The sequence below is a fragment of the Bubalus kerabau genome, chromosome 11 (assembly GCF_029407905.1).
Source record: "Bubalus kerabau isolate K-KA32 ecotype Philippines breed swamp buffalo chromosome 11, PCC_UOA_SB_1v2, whole genome shotgun sequence".
Lineage (NCBI taxonomy): Eukaryota > Metazoa > Chordata > Mammalia > Artiodactyla > Bovidae > Bubalus > Bubalus kerabau.
In genome coordinates, this window is record NC_073634.1 from 28,187,470 (window position 1) to 28,197,487 (window position 10,018).

Genomic DNA, 10,018 nt, shown 5'->3' on the forward strand with positions numbered 1-10,018 from the left:
ATTATCTGAGAGAATAATGAGTCCTATTTTGTTTAAGCCACTGTTAATTTGGGTTTTCTGTTCTATGCAGCCAACCCAATGCCTGAACGACACAAAGCATGTTAGTGTAAATGTCAGGTCTCTTGAGTTTTGTGTGTCTGTGGCAAGGAAACTCTCGGGGATTTTGTTGGGACCAGAGAGTCATGTGATTTGGCTAGGGCCACTCTTGAGCACTAACCCTGCAGGACAGGTGGTGGTGAAGTGTCTGTGCCCTTCCCAGAAGAATGTGGACAGTAACAGTTGGAAGAATCTCAAAGAAGGAGAAAACAGGAGCAACATTTAAGAGAAATGGAATTTAGATATATGGACCTTACTTCTTATCTCCTCTGCAAATGGGTCTAGGTGATATAAAGGGGAAAAGTAATTGGCAAAATATATTGAGTTTGAACTGATTTCTTAAAAAAAATTTTTTTTTGGTAAAAACACACAGTACAAAAATGGATTTCTTTTAAATATTACTCTTTCAGTCATATTTTCCTGCAGCTTTCACCTCAGAATATGAGCCATCAGACACTGCCATAGGGAAGGTCATCTTTGGGGCCCAAACTGGCTTTCTTGACCTCATTATTGAGACAATGGTGTGGAAATCCAGGCTTTGTGGAAATAGAAGGCTGGCTAACAGATCCTCCTTTAGCATATTCAGGTTGGGCTTGATGGATCAGATAACAGAGTTTATCTCTCCCCAGGTGGGGAAGGCTCAGGTGAGGACAAAGAGGAAGTAGAGGGCCACTCCTTCCAAGCCCAGGGATTATGGAGGAAGTTTTGCAAGAGTGAGGCAGCGGGTGAGAGGTGTGCTCTGATTTCTTCTACTCTGGCCGAACTTGGTCTGGCTGAGGGGATACTCAGGGTAGAGGGGCATTACTCTGCCTCCTGAGGGGTTGGAGGAGGTCTGCCTCCTGTACCAAGCTGTGGGTGGCCACATCAGATTAAATGTGGAGGCCCAGTGTGGTTAGGCAGAGGGAGAGCCTGAGGGCAACTTTCTCCAGCTGCCCTGGCATCTGTGCTGGGTGGATGGGCTCTGGAATATCCTTGTGAGCCCAAAGGAGGTTGGAAATTAGCTGAGAGTGTGATTGGGAGGATTACAAGAGGGGTTGTGGCAACAAGAGTAAAGTGTCCTATAGCTGAGCGCCTATGCTGGGCATTGGATGAGAGTCACAGTTAGACCTTAGGGGAATCATGGGTGAGGTGAGGACTCTACCCGAGACAAAGAAAGCAGAGTAGGATTTTCTGGCCATGGACTTCAGCCAAGGGGGCCAGAGGTATTTCAATTGGAGGATTTAAAGGAGGACAAGGCTTGTATCAGTCAGCTGTGTGAGGCCTCAGTAACAAACAGCCTCACATCTCCATGTCTTAAAATACAGCAATTTACTTTGTATTAGTATTACTTGTTAGTGGCTGTGGTTGGCTGGTCTCTGCCCCACATATCTTCTTTTCTTTTTTTATCCAACTTTGGCTCTTAACGCATCTGCTTGGGCATGGCACAGGTCATCTTCCCTCATGTGCCACTGGTCAAGGTGAGTCACATGGTGGCCATATCAGTGGCGTGAGGAAGGATGGTCCTTCCATGGAAGTTGCTGCCATGAGCATGGGTGTATCATCCTCTTTTAGGAAGGGAGAGAGAGGAGTTGAGGATAAGAATAGACTCTACCACAGGACTAGGTTGCTTTTCCATCAGCATGAGTTCCTATCAGCAGCAAAACCACAGTCCCTTCCCCTCGCCTTGGTGTCTTTGGGAGAGCAATGGGAGCAGAAAGACTTTAGAGTTTTCCTGCAGAGGCTGAGAGAACAGCTTGGGTCACAGATCTGGGCTCCGTTTTGCAGGGCTGGATGAGCTGTGGGGTGAAGAATTTGTGAAGACCAGATCCCTGGAGAGAAAAGCTGTGTGCCATTGGTTGACCTTGGTGTGAGTAACTCTTTGTCTTCATGCTACAGCGCTGAAGGTGTGGGACAGAGAGCTGCCCTCAGGCCCAGGGCTCTGTATCCCCTTGGCCTTGCCATTCTCTGCCTCTGGTGAGCACACACACATTCACAGATGTCTCTCACTGCGGGAGATGTCCCCCCTACCCTACCCACCCCCAAGCTGTTAGGATCAACCTGTTCTTTACCTCAAACCTGTTTCTAAAAGGACTTTCCTGTTGTTGCTGTTTTTTTCTTTCCTTAATTACAGAATATCTTTATAACCTACTTTGAACAGAATAAACAGAACCTAGCAAAACAGTTATTAAAGAGCTATAAAATGGTTTCCTCACCCTTGCCTTCTTTTATTTCTTCCTCTTTCAGGTGGGTGGGGCTTGGCGGGGTCCTGGTGGATGATTCTGGGTGAATGAGCTGTGAATTAGGGAGGGGTCATCTGACAAGGTGTGGCATGCATCCATCCTAGTCTAAAGGAGCGGGGACACCCCTCCCCCAACCCTTCTGGCACATTCTCACTCAGCCCTGTGTTGTTAATTTATAGGCTGCAGAATGTTCAGTTCTCAGGTGCTGGGGCCACCGGGTCGGCATGATGTTACAGCAGGTGCAGCTGGCCACACTCAGCAGATGTGAGGGGAGTGCGAAGGCCTCCTTCCACCCCTTCACCCTCACCCTGCTTTGAAGGTGCCTGACCTCCTACTGGTAGAACCCTATACCTTTGGGCTGAGCATTGATTTGGGGAAGGTCCCACCCACATTAAGCAGAAAAGAGCTCAGTATAATGAGTCCCTTGTGACCACTAGAGCCTCCAGGGCTGCAGGAAGGCACTGGGGACTTTGGGAAGTGAGGACAGGTTCCTGGAGGAGAGACAGGGGCACAGAAAAATGAGGGGAGAGTGACTCAAGTGGGAGACCAACCCCACCATCCGCTGCTCTTGTCTGTAGTGGGCCTGGGCCACCCCCGACAGTTGCAGGAGAAAAGGGTGCAGTCCAGAACGGGCGCAAGGATGAGTGCGCCTGGCTTGCGTCCCCAGGCAGATGGAGGCCAGGAATGGGAGCACCTGGGGGACGGGCTGGGTCTCCTTGCTCCCAACTGGGCCCCCAGGAAAAAAAAACTGCTCTGCACCCCTAGAGTGACCTTATTGGGGGTTGGGTGCTCAGGGAGGAGGCCCTGATCCCAGGAACACTGCCTGCCCAGGCTGAGGCCTGTGTGGGGTGTGTGAATTGGGGGTGGGGGGGTGGTTGTTGAGGAGAAGAGCGCTTTCCTGTTCTCAGTTCACCCCTCTCTCGGAACCCTCCAAGTGCAGAACCAAAAAAAAGAGCTCCCCAGGCCTGGAGACACCATGTTGACCATCTTCTGTGTGATGCATCCTGTGGTTTTCATCAAGGCAGGCGCTGGACGCCCTCTGTTGTAGATTTTCCCTGAGCGGCTGATAAACTTGCTTACTCCAAGTAACTCATGATCGATAATGGTTAGAGGTGTGTGTGCCTTCCTAGGTGGATAAAAGAGGAAAAAGACTCACCGGAAGCTGGACTGCCCATCCATGGAGGACAGGGAGATAATTTAAGGCCAGGAACCTTTCTGCTCACTCCTATCATGAAGGTAATATTTGTCAGCCCAGCTATTGGTATAATATGCTAGAGTTTGCAAAGCCATTTCACATAGGGTGCCTTATTCGATCCTCCCATCACGTGATTGAGGTGGACAAAGAGAGGATTATTAACATCATTTTTGCAGATGAAGACAGAGATTAGGGCCCAGAGGGCTCAGGGACATATCTAGGGCTACACAGTCAGATGGTGGCAGAGCTGGGACAGGGAATTAGTCATTCCTTTCCCTCTAAGTGAGGTCTTTTCTGGGATGCTAGCCTGCAGGGTCTGGGCACAGGGATCCAGAAGGAGTAAAGTCCAGAGAGCTGCAGGTGGTGGACAAGGCCAGAGGGTTGCAAGCAGAGTTCCCGTCTCAGGACCAAACTTCATCTCTTTCTTGAAGGTTAGTTACCTCCCCAGAGCCTTGGTTTCCTCAATCATCAAGTGGGAATAACAACCCTTTTCTACTCTCCCAGGGGGGTTACTGTGAGGCTCCCAAATGAGATAAAGTGATTGAAGCCTAGTTGCAGACTGCAGAGGCTGCCCAAGGGCTCCATTCCAGGAAGCCGGGGCTGGACTCTTTCTATGCTGTTCACACCCTTCCTTTGGGGAAGGCAGAGGATCAGAAATAGCCTTCAGTTTCTGTCCTCTCTGCCTCCCCCGGGATCGGGGCTGAATGTTTTCTTCTTGGAAAAACAAAAAAATCAAAGCAGTTGCAGAAAAACCAACAGTTCATTTCTGCTTCCCCTGGGCGCCCTCCTGCTCTTTGGGGCCAAGAGGAGAGGAAGTTGCTGGAGGTCTGGGCTCGGCTGGGGGCCTTATAGAGTCCTCACTGCCCTGCAAGAGCTGGGGGATAGGACTGGAAGGCATTTGTCTTGTGTTCAGAGGCTGGTGCAGGTAGTGCTCTGAGGTGGGGGACCCTGAACTTCCTCGAGAGACGGAGCAGGGAGGAGAGGAGCCCAGCTCTTCCAGGCCTGGCTATCACGTCCTGTGAGCACTGGAACGGCCTGTACAAGCCAGACAAATGTGGCCTGCCCTCTAAACCAGAAATAATTATTGATTTCAACCGACATCTTTCTGGCCATTTGCAAAAATGGAGTTCAGGATCCTGTGGGGCTTTTTTCCCCTTTAATGATCGGCAGTTGAGTTTTCAGGGTGTGTTTATCTTTTTCTAGAAACAAGGAAAGCCTGGTTTAAGAGGAGAAACAGAACCTGTAGCCCACATATGTGTGGCACAGCTGGGTGACCCCAGACGAGTGTAGGCCAGGGCCTGGCCCTCTGCCCTGAGGTGGTGGCTGCTGACATGGCTTCCCATTGCAGACCCAGGACCTTCACCTGAGATGGTTAGGTGGGCCCACCTGTGTCTCCTAAACCATGTCTGGGCAAAGGGGACTTTACTTACAATTTTGTAATGGCAGCAAAAGAGGTTTGTTGAGAAAACTTAAGCTATAGTGTGGATGGAATGTACATGGTTTTCTAAACAGGTAGCCATACCCACAGCAATTGCAGACAATGTAAGGTATGTGTCTGACATTAGTTTCCAATCCCTCCTCAAGGAGGGGTTGAGAAAGGAGTGTTGCAGTCCATGTTCTGGCCCAGGTTTCAGGCAGTATCTTTCTTCTGCTCCTTTTGTGTCAGATCATTTTTGGTTGTACGTGCTGCAGGCAAGCTGATCCCTTTCCTCTTCGGGAGCCTAGGGACTCCTAGTTTCTCTAATTTCCCAGGGATAGACCTAGCATGCACCATCTGGGAGGCATGGTTTCATAGCTCTATTTCTTTGTTGTTTGCTGTAGCAGAGGCTTGTCTGGAGACCGAAAGTGGTGGATGGGACCCTCAGCGAGTGTGCGTTATGCTAAAGAATCCGGCTGTACCAGGAGCCTTCTTCCTGCCGCTGCTGTGGTTGGTGTCATTCTACTGTCAGCCTTGGGTTTTGAAAGGATGGCAAAGGCACAGTTTCTGATTACATCAAGGGCTTTTCCTCTCCTTTACAACAAAAATAGTTTCTCAACTAATTACCATATGGCTATTCACTATCATCTGTCTGTATACATACCCACATGTGTTACTGCAACATACTCACCCCAAAGCCCAGCATGTGGTGAAATTAGATGCTACAGGCTTGTCTTCTAATGTGTGTTATAAAGGCTGGGTATAGGATTTCCAGCGAGAATCCAGGAAGGCTGATCATGTAGTAAGGGGATTTTGTTTGAGGGGCAAAAATCACTGCCCTCGGGCTGAATTTCTAGTGCATTGGCTTTGGGGTTTAGGTGTCAAGATCCTAATCTCATCATGGTGGTTGGTTTTAAATGACTCAGTAGGCATCTGCCCTTCCCCTACCCTCTCCTTTTCTCCATCTTCTTCTATACAACCCTGGAGTTAGCCTGCTTTTAAGTGAGCAAACCCAAGATCCTCCTCGGGGAAGACCCAAGTTCTGGGGACCACCATCCTAGGGCCGGCAGGTACATGGTGACTCTCTTAGGGCTTCCTTTGGCTTGTATGAAGGGTCCAAGGTCAGAGAAGCAGGCCTCCCAACCCACCTCCCAGATTTCTTCTCACCCCTTCCAGGGACCTTGACTGTATGCTGAAGTGCAAACAACAAAGATACAATCTTAAAAGCAGGCAGAGAGAAAAAGACACAGAAGACTGATGACTGGCTTCTCAAACAAAACAATGGAAGCCAAAGACAATAAAGTAGTATCTTCAAAGCCCCGAAAGAGAATAACTACCAAGCGGAAGTCTATGAAGCACAGATATCCTTCCAAAATAAAGAGGAAAGAATAAACTTTTAGGGACTTCCCTGGTGATCCAGTGGCTAGAAATCCACCTTCCAATGCTAGAGACACGGGTTCAATCCCTGGTCGGGGAACTAAGATCCCCCATGCCACAGGGCAGCTAAGCCCATGTGCCATGACTACTGAGCCTGAGTGCCACAACTAGAGAAACCCGTGTGCCACAACTGGGACCCGACACAGCCAAATAAATAAATGTTGTTGTACTCCATTTAAAATGATTATTGTCAGAGCAAAGAACAAAAAAAGCACAACTATATCCTGCTTATAAGGGGAAGGTTTCAAATACAAGTATACAGAAAGACTGGAAGAAAAATGATAAAATATACAAAGAAAGTTGGGGTGGTGTTGTTTCCCAGGCAAGAATACTGGAATGGGCTGCCATTTCCTTCTCCAGCGGATCTTCCTGACCCAGGGATTGAACCCCATGTCTCCTGCATTGGCAGGCAGATTCTTTACCACTGAGCCACCAGGGATGCCCCATCAAATGAAATAGATTTTAAGCAAATTAAAAAAAAAAAATGCTAGAGTTAGTGACCCTTATAATAATACAAGGTTCAATTAACCAGAAAACAATTGTAAAGTGTATGAATCTAATAATATTATCTCAAAGCAAAGAAAGCAAAAATGATGGAACTAAAAGGAGAAATAGAAAATCCACAATCATATATGTGAAAGACTCCTTTAGTGAGAGGTGTATAAATCCAGCCCAGTATGGATACAGGAGATTTGAACAATATCATTAACAAACCTGAATTAATTGATGTACATAGAACACAGGTTCCAACAACTTCAAATATACAGTCTTTACAAGTGCAGATGGGACATTTACAAAAATGCCCTATGTGATATTGACCCTACGTGAGGCCATAACACATATCTCAACAAGCTTCCAAGAACTGAAATGAATATAGTCACTGACTACGTTGTAATTAAGCTTAAAACTAGCAACAGAAAAAACAATTTGAAAATCATGTTTGCAAATTAAACAATATTTTTCCAGGTAACTGATGGTCCAGAAAGAAGAAATCACAATAAAAATTATAAAGAATTTTGAACTGAATGGCAATAAACAGACTACACTGCAAAACGTAGGGTGCAATTAAAGCCAGACTTAGGAGGAGAGTCATAGCTTCACATGCTTATATTAGAAAAGAAAGGTGGAAAATCAACTGTTTAAATATCTAGCTCAAGAAGTTAGAAAAACTAAGCCCAAAACAAATTGAATCCAAAGAAAGTAGGATGACAGAAATAATGAAGGTGTGAGCATAAACTAATGAAATTTAAAACAAGCAAAAAGTAGAAAGAACCCACAAAGTCGATCTTCTGAAAAGGCCAGTAAAATTAGCAAAACTTCTGGTCAAATTAATGAGAGAGAGAGAGAAACTAATTGATATCCACAGAGAGAAAGGAGACTTTAATACAGATTATACAGATTCTACAATAAGAGGGACTTGAGGCATCAAGGCTCCTGTCCTGATTGGCTCTGGTAGATCAGGGGATGGCCACCCAGCACCAGCTCCCCACACCTCTGCCATGTCCCTGACCTGCTTTAGGGAGCAGTCACCATCTAGTCGCTCACCACTCTCATAGGACCCCAGAGCTCTCCCTGTGAGCAGGGGGAGGGAACCTTAACTTCAGGAAGAGCAGGAAACAAGCTTAAAAAAGCACATTCCTTGGCAGGTTAAAAAACATTTTTTTTTTTTTTTTTTTAAGTGTAAAGACTTAACCTTTGCTAGGAAATGGTTGCGGTATTTTCTTTAAATGAAAAGAGACCATTGTGAATCGAACTTTGGAAAATACACAACATCCTGGTGCTGTTCTCCAGGGCGGTCTCAGGCAGCCCTTGTCAGGCCGGCTCTGCCCTTCCTCCAGATGGTCTCCCCATGCACAGTTGAAGGGGCTGGACCAGGGGACTGGTTCCTGGAAAGGTCACGAGAATGCTGAGCCCCTCCCCAGCAGGGGACCTCGGCAGAAGGGGCTTCTTGTTTCCTGCAGTGGCCTCCATTCAGGACCAGCTCCACAATTTGTGGGCCCAGTGCAAAATGAAAATACCCTGGTTCCAAAACTAATAAAAATTTCAAGATGGCGACAGCAGAGCATTAAACCAAGTGTGAGGCCCTTCTGGGCATGGGCCCTTGTCAGTGAGGGAACCTTATGAGCGCACAGGCCTGGTTGCCTCTGATTCTGGCAGATAATTTCACACTCATTCTGTGGACTCAAGTTTTGAAAAATTTCTCTCTTGGGCTATAACTCCAAGGCTAGACACGGACCCCAGATGACACAGGGCAGGACTCAGGGCTTCCTTTTGGGGTCCCCTCCCAGGATCACACATACCACAGCTGGCAACGATTTCCTGACCTGGCTTTTTGCTCAGATTTCTGCCTTGTCACATTTCAGAGGCCGGGCTCCTCGATCATGAAAACACTCGGGATTTAATCTGCGCTTGCTTGTAACCTGGGGGCCGGGGGTCATCAGAGAACACAGAACTGCTGCATGGAGCTCTGGGCTCCTGGAGTTGTTTACAAGCCTCCGTAGAGGACCTACTGTAAATAGGAAAGTACAAACACATGCCGACTTTGCAGCAAATGAAAACCATCCGCTGCTATCCCTGAATCCTAACACGCAGCGGTTTGTGTTTATGCAGGAGTTACTGCCTTGTGGCTTCTTGCTGCTCTCTGCTAAGCCGGGCCTAAGCATGTGTGCCCTTCAGGGTCTGGGAGACCCACCATATTCTAGAGCCTCATTCCCAGGGTCGCTCGACGTCCCAAGCCCAGCCCTTCTTCAGAGCTGTTCTGTCCAAGATGGCGGCCACCAACCACCTGCAGCCCTAGACTGCTTGAGATGCAGCTAGACTGAGCGGAGGGGTGTTAATCATGGAGATACACACTGGACTTGGAAGGCTTGGCACAGAAGAGTGCTCATTCATTATTTTCCACATCAATTACATATTGAAGAGACAACATTACTTCTACAGCAGATAAAGTAATTTATTAAAGTTAATTTCTTGTTTCTTTTTCCTTTTCTAACATAGCAACTAGAGATTTTGAAATGATATCTGTGGCTTGCACCTGTGACTTGTGTCACACAAGTCTATTTCTATTGGCCAGCACTACTCTAAAGCGCTTCCTTGTTGTAACTCCATGTCCAAGCCTATGTAGATTTCACACACACACACACACACACACACACACACACACACACACACACCTGAACAACTGGCAGAACCTTGGAAGGAAAACCAGGCTCAGTGAGCTTGTGTAACTTGTCCCCAAATGCCACTTTTTCCAGGAAGATTTTGCAGGATGTCCCAGGGCCACCTCACACCACCAACGCAAGGGGCTGGGTTTGGCCTTTGGTGAAGTCAGAATGTGGGTTCCAGAGTCTACATGACCTGGATTCTAACCCTAGTTCTACTGTTTACGTGTGCTCTTGAATGAGTGACTTACCATGTCATGCCTTGGTTTTATCATATGTAAAATGGGAATAATAACACCCTAGTGCAGAATCAGAATGGTGGGCTTGGGGTCTATCTACCTCACAGGCTTGTTGTAAAGACTGGTTAGGACAAGGAACAGAAAGCCCTTAGGGAAGAGGCCTTCGTTATATCAGGAGCTTGCTATAGCCTCTGGGCCTGACCCAGCCTCTGGACTTTCCCAGCAGCCTCCAAAGAAGGAAGGGGCACCAAGTA

The 10,018-nt window shown here is 47.4% G+C and overlaps 2 long non-coding RNA genes across 9 annotated transcripts; one reads left to right on the plus strand and one right to left on the minus strand.

Moving 5' to 3' along the window:
* Nucleotides 1–520: 520 nt before the first annotated feature.
* On the plus strand, nucleotides 521–9,762 carry LOC129622977 (uncharacterized). Of its 8 annotated transcripts, none has more exons than XR_008700227.1 (6): nucleotides 521–828; nucleotides 1,861–1,942; nucleotides 3,446–3,551; nucleotides 3,817–3,941; nucleotides 5,332–5,437; nucleotides 7,331–7,595. It is a non-coding gene; the product is annotated as an uncharacterized LOC129622977 (long non-coding RNA). The 8 variants fall into 8 exon arrangements; XR_008700226.1 differs by lacking the exon at nucleotides 7,331–7,595 and adding an exon at nucleotides 8,975–9,762 and having other exon boundaries at nucleotides 522–828; XR_008700225.1 differs by lacking the exon at nucleotides 7,331–7,595 and adding an exon at nucleotides 6,104–7,322 and having other exon boundaries at nucleotides 523–828.
* LOC129622978 (uncharacterized) lies at nucleotides 1,466–2,456 on the minus strand. The gene is made up of 2 exons (XR_008700229.1): nucleotides 2,289–2,456; nucleotides 1,466–1,640 (listed from the first exon to the last, which is right to left on the minus strand). It is a non-coding gene; the product is annotated as an uncharacterized LOC129622978 (long non-coding RNA).
* Nucleotides 9,763–10,018: the final 256 nt, after the last annotated feature.